Source organism: Ranitomeya variabilis, chromosome 5 (assembly GCF_051348905.1).
Source record: "Ranitomeya variabilis isolate aRanVar5 chromosome 5, aRanVar5.hap1, whole genome shotgun sequence".
NCBI lineage: Eukaryota > Metazoa > Chordata > Amphibia > Anura > Dendrobatidae > Ranitomeya > Ranitomeya variabilis.
In genome coordinates, this window is record NC_135236.1 from 404,245,306 (window position 1) to 404,272,416 (window position 27,111).

Consider the following 27,111-nt stretch of genomic DNA (forward strand, 5'->3'; position numbering starts at 1 on the left):
GGGAGAGGCCACTTGAAGCTGCACTTGCCATCCAATGGAGCACATGCTCTTTCTGGGCCTGATTAACAAGGAGTACCACTGTGCATCTGCCAAAGAAAGGTAGTGGAGTAGCCAGTCCTGTAACAGAAGTTGTAAGCTGTCTTTGCATAGGATGTGACGTTTTTGGTTCACTAGTGCTTTCACAAACACTACCCCCTACCCCAATTACACCTTGAACAAGTCTAAGTCCCCTTCAACCATGGCCTTGCTTTTTCCCAGGCATGTTGCTCAGATAGTGTGGTAGGAACACAGTATTAGCAACAAAAAATTAGGTTTTAAACTCTGCACCAACTCTGCAAACAGGTGAATTTCAGCGGCAGTAAATTCCAAGGTGAAATATGGCGTGCTATATCGCGTTAGTCACAGAAGAAATAATTGTTTGAGTGTGGATGAGGCCTGTATAACAAAGAGGATATGCTACAAACAATTTGAAAGTTAGATTTACCCTACTGTATGATGTTAGGAACACAAGAATTTGTGTGGCCTCTGGATCAGGCCTCTATAAAACACTAGATGCTACAAACTATTTAAATGTGAGATGTCCTCTACTGTATGACACTAGCAACAGAAGAATTTTTTGTGGCCTCTGGATCAGGCTTTTATAAAACGCTGGATGCTACAAAGTATTTTAAAGTCAGGTCCCCTACTGTATGACACTAGGAACAGAAGAATTTTTTTGTGGCCTATGGCTCAGGCCTCTATAACATACTAGATGCTACAAACTATTTGAATGTGAGATGTTCCCTACAGCATGATGTTAGGACCACAAGAATTTTTTGTGGCCTCTGGATCAGGCCTCTATAACACACTAGATGCTACAAACTATTTTAAAGTCAGGTTTCCTACTGTATGATGTTAAGAATACAATAATTTTTTGTGGCCTCTGGATAAGGCCTTTATAACACACTAGATGCTACAGACTATTTGAATATTAGATGTCACCTACTGTATGACGCTAGGAACAGAAGAATTTTTGTGGCCTCTGGATCAGGCCTCTATAACACAATAGATGCTGCAAACTATTTTAAAATCAGGTCCCCTACTGTACGACAATAGGAACTAGAGATGTTCGGGTCCGGCGGGTTCTGCCGAACAGTTACAAAAAGTTCGGGTTGGGTGCCAGAAAAGTACCCGTACCCAAACCCGGACCCCATTCACTTGAATGGGGGCCTGAACATCCTGTGTTTGCTGCTCTGTAATATGCAAGACAGTGCGGCAAACACCACTTCTGATCAGCGGTGAAATCATCCCAGCCAGTCAGAGAACCGCGGTTCCCACGCTGTCTTTGGAGAAAAACTCTCATGCTGCAAGTGGAGATCTTAACAAGGTCACCGCAGTTCAGCCTGGCTGGGAATGGATCCTAAGTGACCAGACGTAACCTCAATGACGTCACCACCGGTCACTGAGGCTGCGCTCACAGCAGTTCAGTCACCAGTGGATCTCAGCCTGGACAGTCGCATCTTGGCACCATCCAGGTTGAAAACTGTTTATCCCCCAGACATGGATTACAGCATGGGACAGAACGACAGACCGGTATGGTATATTGTTTTTTATTTCAGTTTTATTATAAGAGATCGAGGGCTTTGGTGGAATTAGGCGAGGTCGTAAGTATGGTTTAATTGAAATTATTAAATGAGTCTGTGTCTTTCTTTCAGTTAAAGGACTTTATTCTGGATGTGTCTTAGTTTACCATATAACTATAGGATTAGTAATGGATAGGTGTCTTATAGATGCCTCTCCATTACTAAGCCGTGGGCTTGATGTCACCTGACAATACAAATGTGACATCAACCCCTCAAATATTAACCCCACTTGCCACTGCTACAGGGCAAGTGGGAAGAGCCGGACAAAGCTCCAGAATTGGGGCAACTAATAGATGTGCCTGTTCTAGGCAGCTGCGGGCTGCTATTTTTAGGCTGGGTGGGCGCCAATATTCATGGCCCCTAACCAGCCTGAGAATACCAGCCCCAGCTGTCTGCTTTAGCAATGTTGGTTGTGAAAAGTGGGGGGTAACCCACGCCATTTTTTTAAATTATTTATTTAAACAATTAAAAAATACGGCATGGGGACCCCTCTATTCTTGTTAACCAGCCCTGCTGGGTTGCAGCCCCCAGCTGTGAGTTTTGCCCGGCTGGTTATCAAAAATCCAGGGGAACCCATGTAGATTTTTTTTTTATAATTTATTTACAGCGCAGGAGTGGCTGATGAAAGCCAGAGTCACACTTTTGTAGAATATGGGCAAGTGCTATGCGAGAAAACATCACATAGCACTCAGGCCAGTGTTAATATATGGGGCGGCTCACATCTACGTTTATTTTTCTGCGCATTCAGCGTGCGTGTAAAATCACAACATGCTGCAATTGTCAATGAGACTTGACCGAGACTCCCCAATGCAAGCCTATGGATGCAAGAAAAAAACTGCACCGCCTTCGGACCATGCAAAAAATTGAAAAGCCGGCAATTCACGTGCCGTTTACAGTAATATCACACTGATAGGTTAGAATAGATAGAATAGATATATACACATAAAATATTGTATATAAATATATAAATGGCAGTGACATATATAAATATGTATTTATATTACATAAATAGATAGAAGAAAAGCCGGCAGCTCATCTGCCGTGTAGTGTAAAATCACTGCAGGAGCCGACAGAATAGAAGAGATGGATTACATACAGTAAATACAAATAGAATAGGTAGATATACAGATGTCTGTGACAAATACAATTAGTACAGTGTATGTGCAGTTTACTGTACATGTATTTAATTAATAAAAGATTTTTTTGAAAAAAATGGCGTGGGCTCCCGCGCAATTTTTGTAACCAGCAGAGGTAAAGCTGACTGCTGGAGGCCGATATTTATAGCATCGGAAGGGGGTAATACCCATGGATAGTGTTGAGCATTCCGATACCGCAAGTATCGGGTATCGGCCGATACTTGCGGGTATCGGAATTCCGATACCGAGATCCGATACTTTTGTGATATCGGGAATCGGTATCGAGATTAATATCAATGTGTAAAATAAAGAATTAAAATAAAAAATAGGGATATACTCACTTCTCCGATGCAGCCTGGACTTTACCGCCATAACCGGGAGCCGTTGTACCTAAGAATGCGCGCTTGAAGGGCCTTAGATGAGGTCACTGTGCTCTGATTGGTCCGTAGCGGTCGCGTGACCGCTACGCGACCAATCACAAAGCAGTGACGTCACCTAAGGTCTTTCAAGCGCTTGAAATACCTTAGGTGACGTCACGGCTTTGTGATTGGTCGCGTAGCGGTCACGCGACCGCTACGCGACCAATCACAAAGCCGTGACGTCACCTAAGGTATTTCAAGCGCTTGAAAGACCTTAGGTGACGTCACTGCTTTGTGATTGGTCGCGTAGCGGTCACGCGACCGCTACGGACCAATCAGAGCGCAGTGACCTCATCTAAGGCCCTTCAAGCGCGCATTCTTAGGTACAACGGCTCCCGGTTACAGCGGTAAAGTCCAGGCTGCGTCGGAGGGTGAGTATATCCCTATTTTTTATTTTAATTCTTTCTTTTACACATTGATATGGATCCCAGGGCCTGAAGGAGAGTTTCCTCTCCTTCAGACCCTGGGACTCATACAGGATACCGTCCGATACTTGGTGTCCCATTGACTTGTATGGGTATCGGGTATCGGTATCGGATTAGATCCGATACTTTGCCGGTATCGGCCGATACCGATACTTTCAAGTATCGGACGGTATCGCTCAACACTACCCATGGAGCTTCCAGGCTCTTAATATCAGCTCACAACGGTATATGTGACATCAGAAAGGTGAAGTGAGTCAATTGGCTGTGAACTTGCAGGACCTGTCCGACGGCGCCACAAGGAGGAGAACTTTCTCACACTCGTGGTGCCATCAGACAGGGAATAGCAGTTCACAGACAGACACTAAGCACACGGTGCTCAGTGTCTACTGGATGACAGGCTGCATGGTCACATCATGCAACCATGCAGCCTGCCATCTACATGTAGCAGAGCTAGACCCGTCGTGGGACAAATGGATGAAAAGCATATCTGCATAAAGGTGAGGAATATCGTTGTTTGTTTTTTTACCTCTTTTGCAGATGATGAGGGCATCGGGGGAATGGGCGAGGTCTTAAGTATGGTTTAATAAGGATTATTAAAGAAGTCTGTGTCTTTCTTTTAATTAAAGGACTTTTATCTGGGTGTCTGTGTTTTTATACAATGTGACTATGGGGTTAGTAATCGGGGCATCTTATTGACGTCTCTTCATTACTAACTTCGGGGCTTAATGTTACCTGACAAAACAAAGGTGACATCAACCCTCCTCAAATACCACCCCACTTGCCAGCGCAACAGGGCAAATGGGAAGAGCGAGGCTAAGTACCAGAATTGGTGCATCTTATAGCTGTGCCTTTTCTGGGCAGCTGCAGGCTGCTATTTTTAGGCTGGGTGGGGCAATATTTTATTAATTAAATACATGTACAGTAAGCTGCACACACTGTACTAATTGTATTTGTCACAGACATCTGTATATCTGCCTATTCTATTTGTATTTACTGTATGTAATCCATCTCTTCTATCCTGCTGGCTCCTGCAGTGATTTTACAATACACGGCAGATGAATTGCCAGCTTTTCTTCTATCTATGTAATATATCTATATATGTGTGTATCACTGACATCTAAATATCTATGTATTTTATGTGTATATATCTATTCTATCTATTCTATTCTAACCTGACATGCTGTGATTTTACTGAATGCGGCACATGAATTGCCGGCTGTTACAACTGCCACTTCTACTTACCTGTCCAGGCCTCGCGCTGGCTCCTCCTCGCTTGCACCCATTCCCGCTGCGGGTTCTGCTGCAATGTCCGTCGCCTCTCTTCCTCCTCGCCGCTCTGCTCGTCTCGCTGTCCTTCCCTCCACTGCGGTCGCTGCTGTTCCCGAGCTTCCTGTGCGACCGTCTCCTCCTCACACCAGACGTCTTCCTGGTTCTCTGTTTCCTTCTTCTGCCACTAGGGGGCTTCAGCATGGTGCTTCTCTTCCTGCATTCTCTCGGTCAGTCTCTGCTCCATTCAGGTGCTTTAGGGCACGGGCGCGGACTCCTTGTTTCAATTAACTCTTTTCTGCTCCCTCCCAGCAGTCCTTGCCTTCCAATCAGATTTTGGCATCAGGTATATCAGGCGTCTCCTCCCTACCAGCGATGCCTGATTATTGTGTGCATTCCATGCAAGCTTCTGGCCCCGTATCAGACTCGTCCTTGTTTCTCTGTCTCACCTTTTTGCTGGATTTCTCTGTAGTCCGTTTTCTCTCGCTAATACTTTTCTGAGCCGTCCCTCTTGGTTTCCAGCAGTTGCGGTATCTGAATCCTCGTGCCTGCTCCTCACGATCCCTGTATAGGGGTTGGACTCCCAGGTTCGCTCGCCCGTTGGAGCTTCAGTGCCGTGACCCAGAGGGTCCACTCTCTGTCCGTTTCTTCCGTCCTCACGGTCGCAACAGTATAATTAGGCCATGGACCCCGCTGGTTCCACTACGGCTACACAAAAGGAATTACTTTTTTTGCAGGAAAATCAGTCTCGGATCATGTCCATTATGAAATCTATGGACACCCGGTTGTCTGCTTTGCAGGCATCTGATCCCAAGAATGCTTCTCTTTTGGCTGGGCTCCAGCAGGAACTCGCGCAGCAGCGAGACACTCAGTCGCATATACTCAACTACATAGCGTCTGTCGACGACCGCCTGCTTTCTCTTCAAGCCACGGCTACTGCAGCAGCTTCTGTCCCGCTTCGTGATTCTGTGTCCCATCCTCCGCCACGTTTGGGTAAACCTCCTAGGTATTCAGGAGATCCCAAGTTATGTCGGGGTTTTTTGAACCAGTGCCGATTACATTTTGAGTTATTACCCCAACAATACCCTTCTGATCGAGCCAAAGTGGCTTTTATCGTGTCTCACCTCGAGGGGGAGGCTTTGGCCTGGGTAAACCCCTTATGGGAGCGGGATGATCCTGTAGTCACTAATATTTTAGTTTTTTTGGAAACTTTCCGTAAGGTCTTTGACGAACCAGGGCGTTTGGCTTCCATTACCGAGTCCCTCTTCAGCCTTCAACAGGGTACTCTTACAGTGGGGCAGTACGCCATTCGCTTTCGCACTCTATCTTCTGAACTGGGGTGGAACAATGAGGCTCTGGTTGGGGCTTTTTGGAGGGGACTCTCTGGTAAAATTAAGGATGAGCTTGCTGGTCGGGACATTCCTACCTCTCTGGAGGATTTAATTTCTCTTGCTACCAGAATCGATTTACGGTTTCAGGAGCGTTCCCGCGAGTTTGGCAGAGAGAGGAGACCACCTAGGCCTTATCGGTCACCAGTTCCTACCCCTTCCACTCTTCCCAGTACTTCTGTCCCAGAGCCTATGCAAGTCGATCGCATAAAGTTGTCGGAACAGCGACGCAGGGATAGGCTGGCGCAGGGCTTGTGTCTCTACTGTGGGGGAGCTAATCATTTTTTGCGCTCTTGTCCAGAGAGAGTGGCAAACTCCTCCACCTAGGCCAGGTAAGAGAGGCTTCCCTAGGTGACCCAAATTTCTCTCTAACATTAACTTTTTCAGTTTTGATTTTTTTAGGTCGGGAGCGTAGATCTTGGGAGGCGTATGTGGACTCGGGTGCAGCTGGCAATTTCATTCGCCAAGAGGAGGTGGACAAATTCCATATACCAGTTGTCTCCCTAGAAGACCCGCGTATTATCTCGACTGTGGATGGCAAACAGTTATCAGTTCCCGTTACTTCGGTTACGCTCGAATTGGAGATGCAAGTAGGAGCCCTCCATCGAGAAAAAATCGCTTTCTATGTTTTGCCTAATTTATCCCATGCCTTGCTCCTAGGTCTGCCTTGGCTCAGGTCGCATGAGCCAGTCCTTGATTGGCGAACCGGCGAGGTTCTTCGCTGGGGACACTCCTGTCATGAACATTGTCTCCGCTCTGTGGTTCCTTCTACCCTCTCTCCAACACCCAATAAATTTCTTGGTCTTCCGCAGGCATATCATATGTTTGCTGATGTTTTCGATAAGAAGGAGGCTGAGTCCCTACTGCCACATCGGGCCTATGATTGCCCCATTGAGCTTCTTCCTGGATCCACGCCTCCTCGAGGGAGAACATACCCTTTGTCTGCAGTCGAGACATCAGCCATGTCCGAGTACATCAGAGAGAACTTGGCCAAGGGCTTCATCCGGAAGTCTTCCTCTCCGGCGGGGGCTGGATTCTTCTTCGTCTGAAAGAAGGATGGCTCTATACGGCCCTGCATTGACTACTGGGGTCTAAATAACATCACGGTGAAGAATAGGTATCCTCTTCTGCTTATTCCTGAGCTCTTCGACCGCCTGAGAGGGGCTCGAATCTTTACCAAATTGGATTTGCGGGGGGCCTATAACTTGGTCCGAATACGTGCCGGAGATGAATGGAAGACGGCTTTCAACACGCGTGACGGCCATTATGAATATTTGGTCATGCCCTTCAGTCTTTGTAATGCTCCGGCAGTCTTCCAAGAATTTGTCAACGAGGTTTTTCGGGATCTTCTGCACTCCTGCCTAGTAGTCTATTTGGACGACATTCTCATTTTTTCTCCCGATCTTGCTTCTCACAGAAAGAGTGTCCGCTTGGTCTTGCAACGCCTTCGAGAGAATCATCTCTACGCCAAAATTGAGCAGTGTCTTTTTGAACAAACCTCGTTGCCGTTTTTGGGCTACATTATTTCTGATTCTGGATTGAAGATGGATCCTGAGAAGTTGTCCGCTGTGCTTAAATGGCCACGTCCACTTGGGGTAAAAGCCATTCAACGTTTTTTGGGCTTTGCAAATTACTATAGACAATTCGTGCCCCATTTCTCTTCTTTGTCTAAGCCGCTCTCCATTCTTACCCGGAAAGGAGCTACGCCTAATTCTTGGCCGCCGGAGGCTGAAGATGCCTTTATCACCCTGAAGCAGGCCTTCGCTTCTGCGCCAGTTCTACATCGGCCAGTGACCTGTAAGCCCTTTGTTCTGGAAGTGGACGCCTCCTCCACAGGAGCCGGGGCGGTACTTTCTCAAAGGTCATCCTCCGGACATCTCATGCCCTGCGGGTTCTTCTCTAAATCTTTTTCTTCCGCAGAATGCAATTATTCCATCGGTGATAGAGAACTCCTGGCCATAAAATTGGCTTTAGAGGAGTGGCGTTATCTTTTGGAAGGAGCCATCCACCCTTTTACAATTTTTACCAACCACAAGAATCTTGCCTACCTTCAATCAGCACAGAGACTCAATTCCCGACAAGCCAGGTGGTCTTTGTTCTTCAGTCGTTTTGACTTCAAGCTTCAGTTTCGTCCAGGTAGCAAGAATACCAAAGCGGATGCTCTCTCTCGATCCTTACAACCCAAAGAGGTGGACGATGTTCCTTCACATATTATTGATCCAGCAAAATTCCTCACGGTAGCTCCTGTGAGAGTTCTTCCTGCTCCGCCTGGTAAGACTTTCGTCCCGCAAGACAAGAGGCTAGAGGTACTTCGCTGGGGACATTCTTCAAAGATTTCTGGACACGTAGGAATCAAGAAGACTCTCAATCTTCTCTCTCGCTATTACTGGTGGTCGTCACTTCATCAGGATGTGCATGACTTTGTGGCCACCTGCGCAACTTGTGCTAGGAACAAAGTTCCTAGAAAATTGTCTTCTGGTCTTCTGCATCCTTTGCCTGTGCCGGAGGGTCCTTGGCAGCAAATCGCCATGGATTTCATCACAGATTTGCCTTGCTCCTCTGGTTGCACAACAATCTTGGTGGTAGTGGATCGATTCTCCAAGATGGCTCATTTCGTTCCACTCCCTGGTTTACCTTCGGCTCCGGAATTAGCCAAGATCTTCATTCTTCAAATCTTCAGGCTGCATGGCTTACCTCAGCGAATCGTATCTGATCGAGGGGTACAATTTACGTCTCGTTTTTGGAGAGCTCTCTGTAAACTTCTGGGCATTTCTCTGGATTTTTCCTCCTCCTATCATCCACAGACCAACGGGCAAGTGGAGCGTATTAATCAGGTGCTGACATCTTATCTACGCCATTTTACCAACGCCCATCAAGATGACTGGGTAGAACTTCTTCCCTGGGCAGAGTTCGCCCATAATAACCATTCCAACGAGTCGTCTACCAAGTCTCCTTTTCTTGTAGTATATGGACGTAACCCTGGTGTACCTCTTCCTGTGCCTCCATCTTCTGGCGTTCCAGCAGCTGATGCCCTTTCTCATGACTTTTCTCAGGTTTGGCGAGAGACCAAGGATGCTCTTGTTCTAGCTGCTACACGAATGAAAAGACATGCGGACAGAAGGAGAAGGGATCTGCCACCGTTTCATCCTGGCGACAGAGTGTGGCTGTCTACTAGACACATTCGCTTGAAGATTCCGTCTTACAAGTTGGGACCTCGCTATATTGGCCCCTTTGAGATCCTCAAACGCATTAACAACGTGGCCTATAAATTGAGGTTGCCTGCTTCGCTTCGGGTCCCTAACGCCTTCCATGTCTCGCTCCTTAAACCTGTCATCCTTAATAGGTTTTCTTCTCCTACAAATTTTCCTTTACCGTTAGGGGATGACAATACTTTTGAAGTGAGAGATATTCTGGCCATGAAGACAGTTAGAGGGAGGACTTTCTTTCTCGTCGACTAGGGGGGTTTCGGTACTGAGGAGAGATCTTGGGAGCCTCGTGGGAATATTAATGCTCCACGTATTTTGAGAAGATTTCTTGACAGTCATGGGAGAGGGAGTCTTAAAAGGGGGGTACTGTTACAACTGCCGCTTCTACTTACCTGTCCAGGCCTCGCGCTGGCTCCTCCTCGCTTGCACCCATTCCCGTTGCGGGTTCTGCTGCAATGTCCGTCGCCTCTCTTCCTCCTCGCCGCTCTGCTCGTCCCGCTGTCCTTCCCTCCACTGCGGTCGCTGCTGTTCCCGAGCTTCCTGTGCGACCGTCTCCTCCTCACACCAGACGTCTTCCTGGTTCTCTGTTTCCTTCTTCTGCCACTAGGGGGCTTCAGCATGGTGCTTCTCTTCCTGCATTCTCTCGGTCAGTCTCTGCTCCATTCAGGTGCTTTAGGGCACGGGCGCGGACTCCTTGTTTCAATTAACTCTTTTCTGCTCCCTCCCAGCAGTCCTTGCCTTCCAATCAGATTTTGGCATCAGGTATAGGGGTTGGACTCCCAGGTTCGCTCGCCCGTTGGAGCTTCAGTGCCGTGACCCAGAGGGTCCACTCTCTGTCCGTTTCTTCTGTCCTCACGGTCGCAACACCAGCTTTTCTTCTATTTATCTATCTATGTAATATAAATACATATACCGTATATACTCGAGTATAAGCCGATTTGAGTATAAGCTGAGACACCTAAATTTGCCACGAAAAACTGGGAAAACTTATTAACTCGAGTATAAGCCTGGTATGCATTGTCCCCTCATCTCTATCCTGGTATGCATGGCTCCCCATCCCTGTCCATGTATGCATGGCTCCCCGTCCCTGTATGTATGGCTCCTTATCCCCATCCTTGTATGCATGGCTCCTTATCCCCTATCCTTGTATGCATGGCTCCCCATCTCTGTCCTTGTATGTATGGATCCCCGTCCCTGTATACATGGCTCTTTATCCCCGTGCTTGTATGCATAGCTCCTTATCCCCTATTCCTGTATGCATGGTTTAAAAAAAAAACACATCCTTCTTACCTTCCCTGCGAGCCCTGGCTGCTTCTCGTTCCAGTGCCAGCAGATCTTCCTGCTGAGCGATCATGTGTTCCTGCTCATTAAGGTAATGAATATTGACTCCACACCTATGGGAGTGGAGAGACGAGAATATTCATTACCTTAATGAGAGGGGCACACATGATTACTCAGCCAGAAGAGGAGCTGCTATCACCGGCCGGAACGAGAAGCAGCAAGGGTGCGCAGGGAAGGCAAGTAGGATGTGTGCTGGAAGCCGGCGGCTGTAACTGTGCACTATAAGGCTATGTGCACAGGATGTGGATTTACTGTGGATCCGCAGCGTTTTTTCCATGCAGAAACGCTGCAGATCCACAAAGTGATTTACAGTACAATGTAAATCAATAGGGAAAAAAATGCTGTGCTAATGGTGCAGAAAATTCCTCATGGAAAACGCTGCGAATCAAAAGAAGGAGCATGTCGCTTCTTCTGTGCGGATCTGCAGCGTTTCTGCACCATCCCATTATAGAAATCTGCAGGGGTAAAAAAAAGCATTAAATCCGCACAAAATCCACAGCAAATCCGCAAAAAATGCGCACAAAATCCGCATAAAAACGCATCAAATCTGCAACTGTGTTTTCTGCCAGGAGATGCAGATTTTGTGTAGAAAATTCTGCACCCCAATCCGCAACGTGTGCACATAGCCTTAGAGAAATGAATACTCACTGCTAGCACAGTGAATATTCATTTCTCTTTAGCAGTTGGCCAAGCTTTAGCTGCAGCCGCCAGCTCCTGCCTTTGTGACCCGCTACTCTGCCGCTCCCCTCCCTCCATCTTTCTGGGAAAATGACTTGTGTATAAGCCGAGGGTGGAGTTTTCAGCACAAGAAAAGTGCTGAAAAACTCGTCTCATACACGAATATATACGGTATATATGTGTGTGTCAGTGACATCTATACATCTATGTATTCTATGTGTGTATAGCTTTTCTATCTATTCTATTCTAACCTGTCACACTGTGATTTTACTGAACACAGCACAAGAATTGCCAACTTTTTTTCTATCTTTTACCAAATGTTACCGACTTTTTCTGATTTTAAGAAAAATGCTCGCGTTACCGATCACAAATCCAAATGTACCATATTCGTGCCGAATTTATGTTTGGCGATCGTTTTCCGAACATATTCGCTCATCTCTACTTATAATCCAAAAAATACGATGAGTACAATTACACTGTTACCAAATAAATATATGTATTTTATCATTCATTTTGCACAATAGAAACAAGTTTTAAAAAAAATATTTTTTTTCGCATTGCTGTATTCCAATGCCTATAACATTTTTATTTTTGCTTTAACATAACTGAGTGAGGATTTGGCGGGTTTTTTGTAGAATTTGTTAGGGCTCAAATAGACATCTGTTTTTCACCTATAATATGTGTTTTATTTCTCTCAACAGTAAACGTACCTATTATAATCTATGTGGCTGCTCGCATGCCTGACTTTTTTGTGGACATAACCATTTTGGATCTCTATCAGGGATCAAAATTACTCATATAAGTCTATCAGTCCATTAAAACGAACTGACAGCGTGCATTGCTATCAGTGCATTGCAACCCCTTTAACTTGTGATAACTAATGCTAAAGAAATGAGATAGAATATTTCCAACCATAGATAAGATCTTATCTGGGGAAGTTAGACAAATTATAACATAATCTGCAAAAAGGCCTTTCCAGTTGTCCTTGGAACTTATTTGAATGTATTTTATGCGATATGAAGATCTTATGTGTTAGGCCATGCGCTCCATCACCATATCAACAATCAATGGGGAAAACGGGCATTACTGACAGGTGCTGTTAGCTATTCAAAAAGGGACTGACAAGGAGCCTAAGGTGTGCACATTGGTGCCAGAACAATAATATAAGACCATAATTGCCATGACTGAAAAGAAAGGGGGAAACCAAAAGACATGAGAACTTCTCTCAGGTAGCCACAGTGCACCCTATTGAAAACCTCCTTGTCCAAAAACTGGGGCACAAGAAGGTGTTTGATCCACAGTAAGCCCCGATTCTAAGTCACTTTTCCTTTGGGTACCATCCAAGGTCTTTCTGCCTTTTACAAGCCCAACTTGGTCTGCATTCACTATGGTCAGTAGTATCTCAGTCATGCCTGCAGCTAAATATTGGAGGAAATTCAACCGAAAAATCAGTCTAAAATTGGAATCAATGTCCTAAGACTTACCCAGTTTGGGAAGTGTCACCATCTTTTCTCTAACATCTCTGTGGAAAAAATACTCTTTTTTTAAGTCTCATTAAAACTCCTGCAATATACATGGTTAATTGAGTTTTATAGGTTTTGTAGAAGTCATCTGGACCAGGATAAGTAATTTGATTCTCTTCAGCCCTTCCTCCACAACTCAATAGAGAGTGCTATTGTTTGGTCAGGGAGGACCTCGGGTAATGCAATTGGTGTCAAACAGGATCTAATTTGTGTCACATCAGGTTCTAAGGTAGAACCGTTATGGGCCAGATTGTGGAGGGAAACATATTATTCTGAAAATTGGTTGATTATTTGTTGTGGATCTCAGATTTTAGATCTATTTGGATGTGGAAAATATGGTATTTCACATTGTATGATTGAGAGTTGATGTGCTATAAGTAAGCTAGCATGGCACATCAGAAGGTTGCATTTACATTTGAGGTGTCTGATTCTGATTTATGTCGGTGTAGAAAAAGAAAAAAAGTGAAGTCCCTGCCAGCGGGATGTTGCACTGTTCAAGAGAGAGAGGAAAGAAGGGAGAGAATAGAGAAAAAAGAAAGAAGAGCAGAGAGTGAAGTGAGAGGCCATAGCGCCTGTATGGAGCAAACCTGTCTGCCCCAATGGTAGTATAATAATATATTATATATAATATATATATATATATATATATATATATATATATATATATATATATATATATATTATAGAATGATGGCAATAAAAAGCATTAAAAGAATTTTGGTGAGTGCCTGGTCTGTCCTTGGACTATATTATATAGCCTATGAAATTCTATTATGTCTACTTACGTATATAAATACTGAGCACCATTCTTTTGAATAAATTGATATTTTTCTGGAGGTATGGTGAATCTGTATATGAGGACGTAAGTCTAAACTATTTTGTTGCAATATTGCAAAATTCTTCGCTTTCCATTGCAAATGTAAACCAGAATGTCAATTATGAGCTACTTTGGCTTTCATACAGCATGACAAAAATTACCATATTGAGTACAATCAGATTGAGGAGCTATGGTCAAAGTGCAATCTGTTAGCTGTGTGTGTGTATAATGAGACAGGACTGGGAGACAGCTATTATTTATAACTAATAAAAGTTGCTCAGCCCAGGAGGAGAAGGGTGCAGACAAACTGGCATATCAATAAACAGGCTGAAATTCTTACTTTCATAATATAATTCCTTCTTTTATGAATCTCAACAGTATATTAGGCTTCAAAATGCATAAGTTTAAACCGCCATCTGACTGTGTGTATGCAAAAGTGAGGCAATAATGCAAAAAAATGGAAATCTAAGGTATCAAGGAAAAAAGAATAAAAAAAGTATTTAATAGAAGGAGATAGAGGCTGGAGTAAAATGAAAAAGTATCCTTGTCACACATTCTACATAAGCTCATATAGATAGATAATATATACATTTTGTACATTGCAGCTGTCTTTACTCTTTCTTTGTTCCTTGCTACAGATGTAGCATTTTGCCAAACAAAAGTTTTTTGCATCTTGACTATATGTTTGCTGGGAATGTTTGCATGAAAGTAGCGTAAAGCAATCACTTTATGAACTGTGTGGGTGCATTTCATTAATCTTACAGCATGTTGCATAGAATTGTTTAACATCTTCTACATCTACATATTTCTTTTTTTTAATCGAAATTTCCCTTTTTATATAATAGGGCATATTTATTAAGCTAAAGCTAGGTTCAGACAAGAGTGTATTCTCTTATCCGAGAGAATCGGGACTATTATGCAAATCACTCTCTGATCAAACTCTGATCAGAGTGTGATCACAGTGTGCTCCGATACTCTCGGATGAGGAGAAGATGGAGAAAAAAAATTCCATCTTCTCTATTCTGTCAGCCCATGGTGGAAATGCTTTTCACGCACTGATTGTCTTGTTATGGCTGAGTGTGATCCGAATATGGCTCGGTCAGAGGAAAAAATCTGTGCATCTGCACATCCCCATGTACTAACATTGGTCCAAATGCGACACAAGGTTTTTGTCAAATCGCTCTAGGACCAAAAATACGCTTGTCTGCACCTGTCCTCAGTATCAGAATTTTTGCTTAACTTGTGCGAAAAAGAATCTCTTCTTTTGTACCTTGCACCATATTTATTATATGTCTTTAACACTTTGTTCTTGACTGCAAAAGGGTGTGTACTCACTGAAAGGAATCATGGATTATCAGAAAAGGGATGTAGTCTACTGTATGGCACCAAAATTTTTGTGTAAATTTCTTGCAGAAAGTCAGCCAATTAATAGCTGATGTAAATTTAGGCAAAACACTCTTAAATAGAATATGTCAACAGGATTTTAATTCAAAACTATTTAGCCTTTAGCTGGCCAATCTGTTCCTCTGCTACCGACAAAACTGCTTTTTAATCAAAGTGCTTTCGGCATTTGAAAGTTCTTCCCAAGCCTCTCCTTTCCACAGCTCATGTTATAGACTGACCTGGGTAGGTGTAATGGTGTTGCAACCACTAGGAGAAGCACCGGCAGGTAGAGTAGCCAGGAATAGCCAGAGGTCAGTACAGAATTGTATTTTTTGGCTCCAGATAATGACCTGTATAGGAATGACAAAATGAGAAGATGTAGATTGCTGTTTGCCCTTATCATGCATTACAGATGAGATTGTCTGCATAACCGGATCTAACCATTCAGAAAGGTCTAAATTGCTTGCAGTTTTGGCATTTGTGAAGACTATACTCCTTATATTAGGACAGTTAGTGGCAAAATGTCAAGAGCTCCCACAGTAGAGGTATAAATTCTCTGGACGTCGCCTCTCCTTCTCTAGTGTGGAGAGAAGTTTTACAATTACATCAATTTGCATAGGTTCAGGCACACTTTCCATTTCCTGTTGTTTTTTTAATGCTGATTGAGTAAAGGAGAGGTTAGGGTTGTTTCCAAATACTTTCTGTCTTTGCTTTCTTCGTTCAGTGAGTCTCTGATCAATTCAGATGCACAACTGAATAAAGTCCTCTAAATGATCAGGGGTCTTGACCCTTGTAAGGTCATCCTTTATTAGCTCTGATAATCCTCATCAAAATTGTCTCCTCTGGGCAGCTAAATTCTATGTGGTGTCTGCCACCCAGCAGTGGAATTCTGAGGTATATTCAGCTAAAGAGCACCACCCTTGATGTAGGTTATGAAACTTGGTTTCAGCTGTAGCACAATGATTTGGGTTATCAAACACTTGATCCATAGCTGTGATGAAGGAAACTAAGTCATTAAGGTGGTCACAACTCTATTCCACATAAGGTTAGGCCCATGCAAGAGCCTCATCAGTCAGGAGAATAATGATGAACAGAACCTTTTTCCTGTCACTGGTAAACAGTGAAGGTTGCATCTGGAAATAGATACAACATTGATTAAGGAATCCACGGTAATGATGATGATTAGGGTTGAGCGAAACGGGTCGATCATTTTCAAAAGTCGCCGACTTTTGGCTAAGTCGGCGTCTCATGAAACCCGATCCGACCCCTGTGCTTGTCGGCCATGCGGTACGCGACTTTCGCGCCAAAGTCGCGTTTCAATGACGCGAAAAGCGCCATTTCTCAGCCAATGAAGGTGAACGCAGAGTGTGGGCAGCGTGATGACATAGATCCTGGTCCCCACCATCTTAGAGAAGGGCATTGCAGTGATTGGCTTGCTGTCTGCGGCGTCACAGGGGCTATAAAGGGGCGTTCCCGCCGACCGCCATCTTACTGCTGCTGATCTGAGCTTAGGGAGAGGTTGCTGCCGCTTCGTCAGAAGCAGGGAGAGCGTTAGGCAGGGTCCACTAACCACCAAACCGCTTGTGCTGTAGCGATTTCCACTGTCCAACACCACCTTCGGTGTGCAGGAACAGTGGAAGCTATTTTTTTTTTTTTTTTTCCTCAGCGCTGTAGCTCATTGGGCTGCCCTAGAAGGCTCCGTGATAGCTGTATTGCTGTGTGTACGCCACTGTGCAAACCAACTGCTTTTTTCAAAGCACATATCCTCTTGTTCCTTTCTGCACAGCTATCTTTTTTGTTTGTCCACACTTTTTATTTAATTTGTGCATCAGTCCACTCCTATTGCTGCCTGCCATACCTGGCTTAGATTACTGCAGGGAGATAGTAATTGTAGGACAGTCCCTGTTTTTTTTTTTTTTTTTGTGGGAGATTAAGATTGGCATTTCTGCTACAGTGCCATCCCTGTGTGTGCCATCTCTCACTGAGTGGGCCATAGAAAGCCTATTTATTTTTTCCGTGATTTGTGTTCTAAATTCTACCTCAACACAAAAACACTACATCAATCAGTGGTAGAAAAATATTGGCCTCAGTCAGGGCTTGTGTGCCTATTTATTTATTTATTTTTTTTCTTATTATTTGGTTTCTAAAGTCTCCCTGAAAAAAAAAACAGTGGGAGAGTAATATTGCCCTTTCAGCTTGTGTGCCAGTCTTGACTCCTGGGTGTGCCACCTCTCTCTCATTCAGTGTGCCATCTCTCATTCAGTGGGCCATAGAAAGCCTATTTATTTTTTTGTTTTTTTTAATATTATTTGGTTTCTAAAGTCTCCCTGAAAATAAAAAAAAAAAAACTTAAAAAAACAGTGGGAGAGTAATATTGCCCTTTCAGCTTGTGTGCCAGTCTTGACTCCTGGGTGTGCCACCTCTCTCATTCAGTGGGCCATAGAAAGCCTATTTATTTTTTTTTTTAAATATTATTGGGTTTCTAAAGTCTCCCTTAAAAAACAAAAAATACATAAAAAAACAGTGGGAGAGTAATATTGCCCTTTCAGCTTGTGTGCCAGTCTTGACTCCTGGGTGTGCCACCTCTCTCATTCAGTGGGCCATAGAAAGCATTTTTTTTTTTTTCCTTGATTTGTGTTCTAAAATCTACCTCAACACAAAAACACTACATCAATCAGTGGTAGAAAAATATTGGCCTCAGTCAGGGCTTGTGTGCCACTGCTGTGTGTGCTATCTCTCATTCAGTGGGCTATAGAAAGCCTATTTATTTATTTTTTTTCTTATTATTTGGTTTCTAAAGTCTCCCTGAAAAAAAAAAAAAAAAAAAAAAACAGTGGGAGAGTAATATTGCCCTTTCAGCTTGTGTGCCAGTCTTGACTCCTGGGTGTGCCACCTCTCTCTCATTCAGTGGGCCATAGAAAGCCTATTTATTTTTTTTGTTTTTTTAATATTATTTGGTTTCTAAAGTCTCCCTGAAAAAAAAAAAATAAATAAATTAGGTGGGAGATTAATATTGACATTAGTGCTTGAGTGACAGTCCTGCGTGTGTGTCATCTCTGTGATTTTGTGCCACAGAAAACAGAGTGTGTAACATTGTGCCTGATTTTCCTTGTGGTCTCACCAACCTGTTAAGGGATATTGAAATCATACTGAAGTTATAGCTCACCGTGTAAGTTGTTTGACAGCAACAAATAAAGTTACTTTGGTTAAGATTTTAAAACAATGAGGAAGTCTGGTGCAAGAGGTCGTCGTGGGCGTTCATTGTCAGCTGGTAATGATGGTAGTGGTAGTGGAGCATCAGGTGGTCGTGGGGATAAAAATATTCCACCTAAGTCTGGAGCTGTGGAGCCAGTTTCGTCGTCAGGCTACACAAGGCCTCGAACGCTCTCTTTTCTGGGAGTAGGAAAACCGCTTTTAAAGGCGGAGCAGCAACAGCAAGTTTTGGCTTACATTGCAGACTCAGCCTCTAGCTCTTTTGCCTCCTCTTCCGAAGCTGGTAAATGTAAAAGCAGCGCGTCGCTTGTGGATGTTCACGGTCAGGGACAAGTCGCTTCCTTGTCCTCCTCAGCAAAAACTACAACAAGAGAGAAGGATGCAGCAGGCGACACAACGGGTCACTCCATGGAGCTCTTTACACATACCGTCCCTGGCTTAGAAAGTGAAACATTTAACAGGCCATGCCCATTACAAGTATATTCTGACATGGAGTGCACTGATGCACAGCCACAGCCAGAGTACTATGCTGCTCCTTTGACTCAGACCACCACATTGCCCTCTCAGGGTACAGATCCACAATCAGACCCTGATGAGACTATGTGGCCCGCCACGAACGCTATACCACCGACCGACACAGTGACACAGACGAAGTTGCACACGAGCTCGAAGAGGAGGTAATAGATGACCCAGTTATTGACCCCGATTGGCAGCCATTGGGGGAACAGGGTGCAGGCGGCAGTAGTTCAGAAGCGGAGGTGGAGGAGGGGCCGCAGCAGGCATCAACATCGCAACAGGTTCCATCTGCCGGGCCCGTATCTGGCCCAAAACGCGTGTCAAAGCCAAAACCTGTTGGAGGACAGCGTGGCCATCCGGTTAAAGCTCAGTCTGCAATCCCTGAAAAGGGATCCGAGTCTAGGAAGAGTGCAGTCTGGCATTTTTTTAAACAACATCCAACTGATCAGCGCAAAGTCATCTGTCAAAAATGTTCAACTAGCTTAAGCAGAGGTCAGAATCTGAAAAGTCTAAATACTAGTTGCATGCATAGACACTTAACCACCATGCATTTTCAAGCCTGGACTAACTACCAAACGTCCCTTAAGGTTGTAGCACCCTCGGCCAATGAAGCTAGTCAGCAACGCAACATCCCTTCCGTCACTGTAAGGCCACCATTTTCCGCACCACCGGCAGTATCTGTGCAGGTTTCTTTGCCAGCCAAAAGCAGTCAGGGTCAGGGAACCACCAGTTTTGTAGGAGGAAATATTGCATCTAGGGCACCGGCGGAAACAATACCGTCTCCAACCGTCTCTCAGTCTGCCATGTACACCGGCACACCCAAAAGTTCCACGATCTCCAGCTCTCCAGTCCAGCTCACCCTACATGAGACTCTGGTTAGAAAAAGGAAGTACTTATCCTCGCATCCGCGTACACAGGGTTTTAATGCCCACATAGCTAGACTAATCTCGTTAGAGATGATGCCCTACCGGTTAGTTGAAAGCGAAGCTTTTAAAGCCCTGATGGAGTACGCTGAACCACGATACGAGCTACCCAGTCGACACTTTTTTTCCAGAAAAGCCATCCCAGTCCTGCACCAGCATGTTAAACAGCGCATCGTCCATGCACTCAGGCAATCTGTGAGTACAAAGGTGCACCTGACTACAGATGCATGGACCAGTAGGCATGGCCAGGGACGTTATGTGTCCATCACGGCACACTGGGTGAATGTGGTGGATGCAGGGTCCACAGGCGACATCAATTTAGGGACAGTTGTGCCTAGCCCACGGTCTAGGAAACAGTTGGCTGTAGGCGTTCGCACCCCCTCCTCCTCCTCCTCCTCGTCCTCCTGCAGAAGCTACAGCTCTTCCACAGAACGCAGTCTGCCAACCACTCCATCGGCAGATGACACTGTTGCACACCAGTTGTCCCATTATGGGCCAGCTACTGCCAAGCGTCAGCAGGCTGTATTGGCTATGAAGTGTTTGGGCGACAACAGACACACCGCGGAAGTTCTATCCGAGTTCTTGCAACAAGAAACGCAGTCGTGGCTGGGCACAGTAGATCTTGAGGCAGGCAAGGTAGTGAGTGATAACGGAAGGAATTTCATGGCTGCCATCTCCCTTTCCCAACTGAAACACATTCCTTGCCTGGCTCACACCTTAAACCTGGTTGTGCAGTGCTTATTGAAAACTTATCCTCTGTTCTCCGACCTGCTCCTCAAAGTGCGTGCACTTTGCTCACATATCCGACGTTCGCCTGTACACGCCAGCCGTATGCAGACCTATCAGCGGTCTTTGAACCTTCCCCAGCATCGCCTAATCATAGACGTTGCAACAAGGTGGAACTCAACACTGCACATGCTTCAGAGACTGTGCGAACAGAGGCGTGCTGTTATTTATTTGTGGGAGGATACACGGGCAGGCAGTAGGATGGCAGACATGGAGTTGTCAGGTGTGCAGTGGTCTAAGATACAAGACATGTGTCAAGTCCTTCAGTGTTTTGAGGAATGCACACGGCTGGTTAGTGCAGACAACGCCGTAATAAGCATGAGCATCCCCCTAATGCGTCTGCTGATGCAAAGTTTGACGCACATAAAGGAGCAGGCGTCTGCACCAGAGGAAGAGGAAAGCCTTGATGACAGTCAGCCATTGTCTGGTCAGGGCAGTGTACAGGACGAGGTAGCGGGCGAAGAGGAGGTGGAGGACGAGGAGGATGATGGGGATGAGTATATTTTTAATGCCGAACCTTTCCCGGGGGCACAGGAAATTGGTTGCGTGTCACGGCCGGGTTCTGGTTTTTTGAGGGACACAAGTGACGTAGATTTGCCTGCAACTGCCCCTCAACCGATCACAACCGGAGATTTGACAACTGGAACTTTGGCCCACATGGCGGATTATGCCTTACGTATCCTAAAAAGGGACACACGCATTACGAAAATGATGAACGATGACGATTACTGGTTGGCCTGCCTCCTTGATCCACGCTATAAAGGCAAATTGCAAAATATTATGCCACATGAGAACTTGGAACTAATATTAGCAACCAAACAATCAACTCTTGTTGACCGTTTGCTTCAGGCATTCCCAGCACACAGCGCACGTGATCGTTCTCACACGAGCTCCAGGGGGCAGCAGACTAGGAGTGTTAGGGGTGCACACATCAGAAGTGGCGTTGGACAGAGGGGTTTTCTGACCAGGTTGTGGAGTGATTTTGCTATGACCGCAGACAGGACAGGTACTGCTGCATCAATTGAAAGTGACAGGAGACAACATTTGTCCAGTATGGTTACTAACTATTTTTCATCCCTTATCGATGTTCTCCCTCAACCGTCATTCCCATTTGATTACTGGGCCTCCAAATTAGACACCTGGCCAGAATTGGCAGAATATGCATTGCAGGAGCTTGCTTGCCCGGCAGCAAGTGTCCTATCAGAAAGAGTATTCAGTGCTGCAGGTTCAATATTAACCGAAAAAAGGACTCGTCTGGCTACCCAAAATGTTGACGATCTAACATTCATTAAAATGAACCACAACTGGATTTCGAAATCTTTTGCCCCACCTTGCCCGGCCGACACCTAGCTTTCCTATGAAAAGCTCTTGCCTGTGAATTACTTTTCTAATGTCTAATTTGCTGCAGCTGATTGTACAGCATACGACATGTTTACACCTCCCTAAATGGCAAAACTCCCCACACGGGGCCGTGGTATCGCGACTTGGCGCAAGCACCCGTGAGACTGCTGTTTGTCTGAAGAGGTGGGTGTGCTCGCTTTTGGTTGACGGCATTGCTACTGGGTCCCTCATAGTACAATGTAGTGTCTCTGGCGGTGGTGGTGCGCACCCAACGTCAGACACACCGTTGTAACATGAGGGGCCCTGGGGCGGTCCCGCCGGCCTCAAGAGAGTTCCCCCCTACCCCAGCTCAAAATGTGCTCTACCACGTGCAAAATTATGTCGCACAGCTCCACCAATCTTTAGTCTATTCGCTGACATCATTCAATGTCTGGCACTGACAATACAAATTTGTAGACATCTATGATGCAACTTAAAGTAGTCTGTGTCTGTGTCCTATATTGGCACCATTAAATAGTTACTGCCAAATTACTATGTCAGAAACTCAGTAGATGAGCCCACCCCTGTAACTAAGTATGCCACCTTTTTTTTTGTTTTGGTTGTTTTGCGAGACATTAACATCTATTTATATTTTGGGAGTACTGGGACAGACACTCCTTGCACTACTCCTCCACTCACCACCAAGCTGCCTGTGTATCCATGTAACCGCTGTAAAGCTGCCATGAGCCTATTGTTTGTTATTTTAGGCCTTTGATAGCCTGTCTGCGGTCCCTACTTTAAATACTCCTCCACTGACCACCAAGCAGCCTGCCCGTGTATCCATGTAACCGCTGTAAAACTGCCATAAGCCTATTGTTTGTTATTTTAGGCCTTTGATAGCCTGTCTGCGGTCCCTACTTTAAATACTCCTCCACTGACCACCAAGCTGCCTGCCCGTGTATCCATGTAACCGCTGTAAAACTGCCATAAGCCTATTGTTTGTTATTTTAGGCCTTTGATAGCCTGTCTGCGGTCCCTACTTTAAATACTCCTCCACTGACCACCAAGCTGCCTGCCCGTGTATCCATGTAACCGATGTAAAACAGCCATGAGCCTATTGTTTGTTATTTTAGGCCTTTGATAGCCTGTCTGCGGTCCCTACTTTAAATACTCCTCCACTCACCACCAAGCTGCCTGTGTATCCATGTAACCGCTGTAAAGCTGCCATGAGCCTATTGTTTGTTATGTTAGGCCTTTGATAGCCTGTCTGCGGTCCCTACTTTAAATACTCCTCCACTCACCACCAAGCTGCCTGTGTATCCATGTAACTGCTGTAAAGCTGCCATGAGCCTATTGTTTGTTATTTTAGGCCTTCGAAGCCTGTCTGCGGTCCCTCCTTCCACTAGGCCTCCACTGACCAGACCACTGCTGCCCGTGTACCCCTGGAACCAATTTTAAAGTGCCTACAGCCAGCCCATTTTATTGTGTTAGGCCATCGAAGCCTGTCTGCGGTCCCTCCTTCCACTAGGCCTCCACTGACCAGACCACTGCTGCCCGTGTACCCCTGGAACCAATTTTAAAGTGCCTACAGCCAGCCCATTTTATTGTGTTAGGCCTTCGAAGCCTGTCTAAGGTCCCTCCTTCCACTAGGCCTCCACTGACCAGACCACTGCTGCCCGTGTACCCCTGGAACCAATTTTAAAGTGCCTACAGCCAGCCCATTTTATTGTGTTAGGCCTTCGAAGCCTGTCTAAGGTCCCTCCTTCCACTAGGCCTCCACTCACCTGACCACTGCTGCCCGTGTACCCCTGGAACCAATAATAAAGTGCCTAGAGCCTATTTTTTTATTTAATTTAATATTAATAAAGCCAGGATGAACTACGATATACCACGCTATGAGCTACCCAGTTGACAATTCTTTTGCGAGAAAAGCCATCCCACCCCTCCACCTGCATGTTAAAGACCGCATTGTCCTTGCATTCTGTCAATTTGTCAGTCCAAAGGTATACCTGACAACAGACACATGGACCTGTAGGCCTGGCCACGGAAGGTTACGTGTCCTTTGTGGCTAAATGGGTTAATGTATTGGATGCATGGTCCACACAGGGGACAGCCTGCAAAGTCTGTCTGCAGTCCCTAGTTCAAGTTGTCCTCAACTGAATAAAGCTGAGCTTCTACCTTCTGGCTCTGATTAACTGCTGTTTTTAAAAAAATTGGCTGTTCCGTCCTTCTAAAGGTGTCTGCCCCTGCCTGGTGTTGTCCTCAACTGAATAAAGCTGAGCTTCAACCTTCTGTTCCAAATTACCATTTTTAAAAATGCAATTGGCTGTTCCGGCCTACTAAAGGTGTCTGTCTGCCCCTGCCTGGTGTTGTCCTCAACTGAATAAAGCTGAGCCTCAACCTTCTGTTCCAAATTACCATTTTTAAAAATGCAATTGGCTGTTCCGGCCTACTAAAGGTGAATGTCTGCCCCTGCCTGGTGTTGTCCTCAACTGAATAAAGCTGAGCTTCAACCTTCAGTTCCAAATTACCATTTTTAAAAATGCCATTGGCTGTTCCGGCCTACTAAAGGTGTCTGTCTGCCCCTGCCTGGTGTTGTCCTCAACTGAATAAAGCTGAGCTTCAACCTTCTGTTCCAAATTACCATTTTTAAAAATGCAATTGGCTGTTCCGGCCTACTAAAGGTGTCTGTCTGCCCCTGCCTGGTGTTGTCCTCAACTGAATAAAGCTGAGCCTCAACCTTCTGTTCCAAATTACCATTTTTAAAAATGCAATTGGCTGTTCCGGCCTACTAAAGGTGAATGTCTGCCCCTGCCTGGTGTTGTCCTCAACTGAATAAAGCTGAGCTTCAACCTTCAGTTCCAAATTACCATTTTTAAAAATGCCATTGGCTGTTCCGGCCTACTAAAGGTGTCTGTCTGCCCCTGCCTGGTGTTGTCCTCAACTGAATAAAGCTGAGCTTCAACCTTCAGTTCCAAATTACCATTTTTAAAAATGCCATTGGCTGTTCCGGCCTACTAAAGGTGTCTGTCTGCCCCTGCCTGGTGTTGTCCTCAACTGAATAAAGCTGAGCTTCAACCTTCTGTTCCAAATTACCATTTTTAAAAATGCAATTGGCTGTTCCGGCCTACTAAAGGTGAATGTCTGCCCCTGCCTGGTGTTGTCCTCAACTGAATAAAGCTGAGCTTCTACCTTCTGCCTCTTACTAACTGCTGTTTTTTTAAAAAAATTGGCTGTTCCGGCCTACTAAAGGTGTCTGTCTGCCCCTGCCTGGTGTTGTCCTCAACTGAATAAAGCTGAGCTTCAACCTTCTGTTCCAAATTACCATTTTTAAAAATGCAATTGGCTGTTCCGGCCTACTAAAGGTGTCTGTCTGCCCCTGCCTGGTGTTGTCCTCAACTGAATAAAGCTGAGCCTCAACCTTCTGTTCCAAATTACCATTTTTAAAAATGCAATTGGCTGTTCCGGCCTACTAAAGGTGTCTGTCTGCCCCTGCCTGGTGTTGTCCTCAACTGAACAAAGCTGAGCTTCCACATTCTGGCTTTCGCCCTATACTATCAGATATTAAACTGCATTTGGCCTACTAGTGTGGTTATGCCCTTGAAACAGTGTCTGCTGCTCTTGGGTTTGCTACTCCACTGAACAAAGCAATGCCGCCTGTTTAGTCCTGTTACCAATTTTGAACTGCATTTAGCCTACTTTATTCTTTGGCCCTATATCTGTTTCCTCCTCATCCTGCCCATTGCCCAGCCACTGCTAGATGAGTCTGCTGGTACATTGACCTAGACCACTACATTCCCCTTATACTCTACACAGCCAGAATCTGACCCTGCTGAAAGTAAGGTTCCCCTTCCCGCATGTTATACCACCTTACACAGGGACAGAGAGGAAGGTGCAGATGAAAGTGCAGGTTCCTTCATCAGGTGGGGGGGCATACTCGTTGGCGACGTCACTGGCACAGGGCCCCTCAGAGTACGCAAAAGTGTCGCTGCTGGTGGGAGGCGCCCCCGCCATGCAAACACACTTCGCTGTACTTTGAGGGGCCCTGTGCCAGTGCCAATGCGAACGAGTGGGCCCCCCCTGCTTGCTCAGGATCACAGCACTTGCAACGTTGAAATACTTACCTTTCCCTGCAACACCGCCGTGACGTAGTCCGCATTTCCTGGGCCCACGAAAAACTTGAGCCGGCCCTACTCCCCCCACAACTTTTGCCAAATGACCCCCAATTCCCTATGCCCAACTATTATTATAAAGTTAATTAAGATTGACAAGCTTCAGAAACAAGAATGGATGTTTTTGGCATTAAAATGGGCACTGTAGGTGTTTTCCTGGCCTCCACTCACTGCCGACTATGCTTCCCCATTGACTTGCATTGGGTTTCGTGTTTCGGTCGGTCCCCGACTTTTAGCGATAATCGGCCGACTGCACTCGACTCGACTCTGGACAAAATCGGGTTTCACAAAACCCGACTCGATCTTAAAAAAATGAAAGTCGCTCAACTCTAATGATGATCCCCACTAAACTTTGCGAGCAGTGGAATTTGTTTGTTTGATTCCATACCTGAGTTGCTCAAATCCAGAAGTTGCATCTGTAACTGAATAATTTCTTTTTTCTGATCCAACACCTATGTTTCCAACTTAGAAATTGTTTCTTGGTATGAAGCAGCAAAATTCTAAAGTTCAACAAATTGTTGCTTCGGGGTGGCGTCAACACACTTCATTTTGTGCACAAGATTATTCTGCTATAGACTGACCTGGGCTAGAGTAGTGGTGTTGCAACCATTAGAGGCAGAATCAGCGAGTTGCATATTCAGGAATAGCCAGAGGTCAGCACACAGTAGCAGCAGTATAGTTTAGGTTGAAGGCGCAAGTGAAAGGAACGCTTGACTAAAGGCTGGGAGCTCAATAACCTTGTAAGGAAGGAAGTGCAATGCCAGGTTTAAATAGGGTGTTCAATCAGGAGATTTACAAGGTGGAGCCAATAAAGAACTTACAGGGTGGAGTCAATCAAGAATTGCACAAGTACTAACATCTGGGTTCGCAAGGAACTGTCCAGCGAGCTGAAATAGCTCAAAGAGAAGAGCTTATGCACCAGAGCTGCAGGGTTTGAGTTCTGGAAGCTCGATTCCCACCTTGTGCTGCCTTCAACA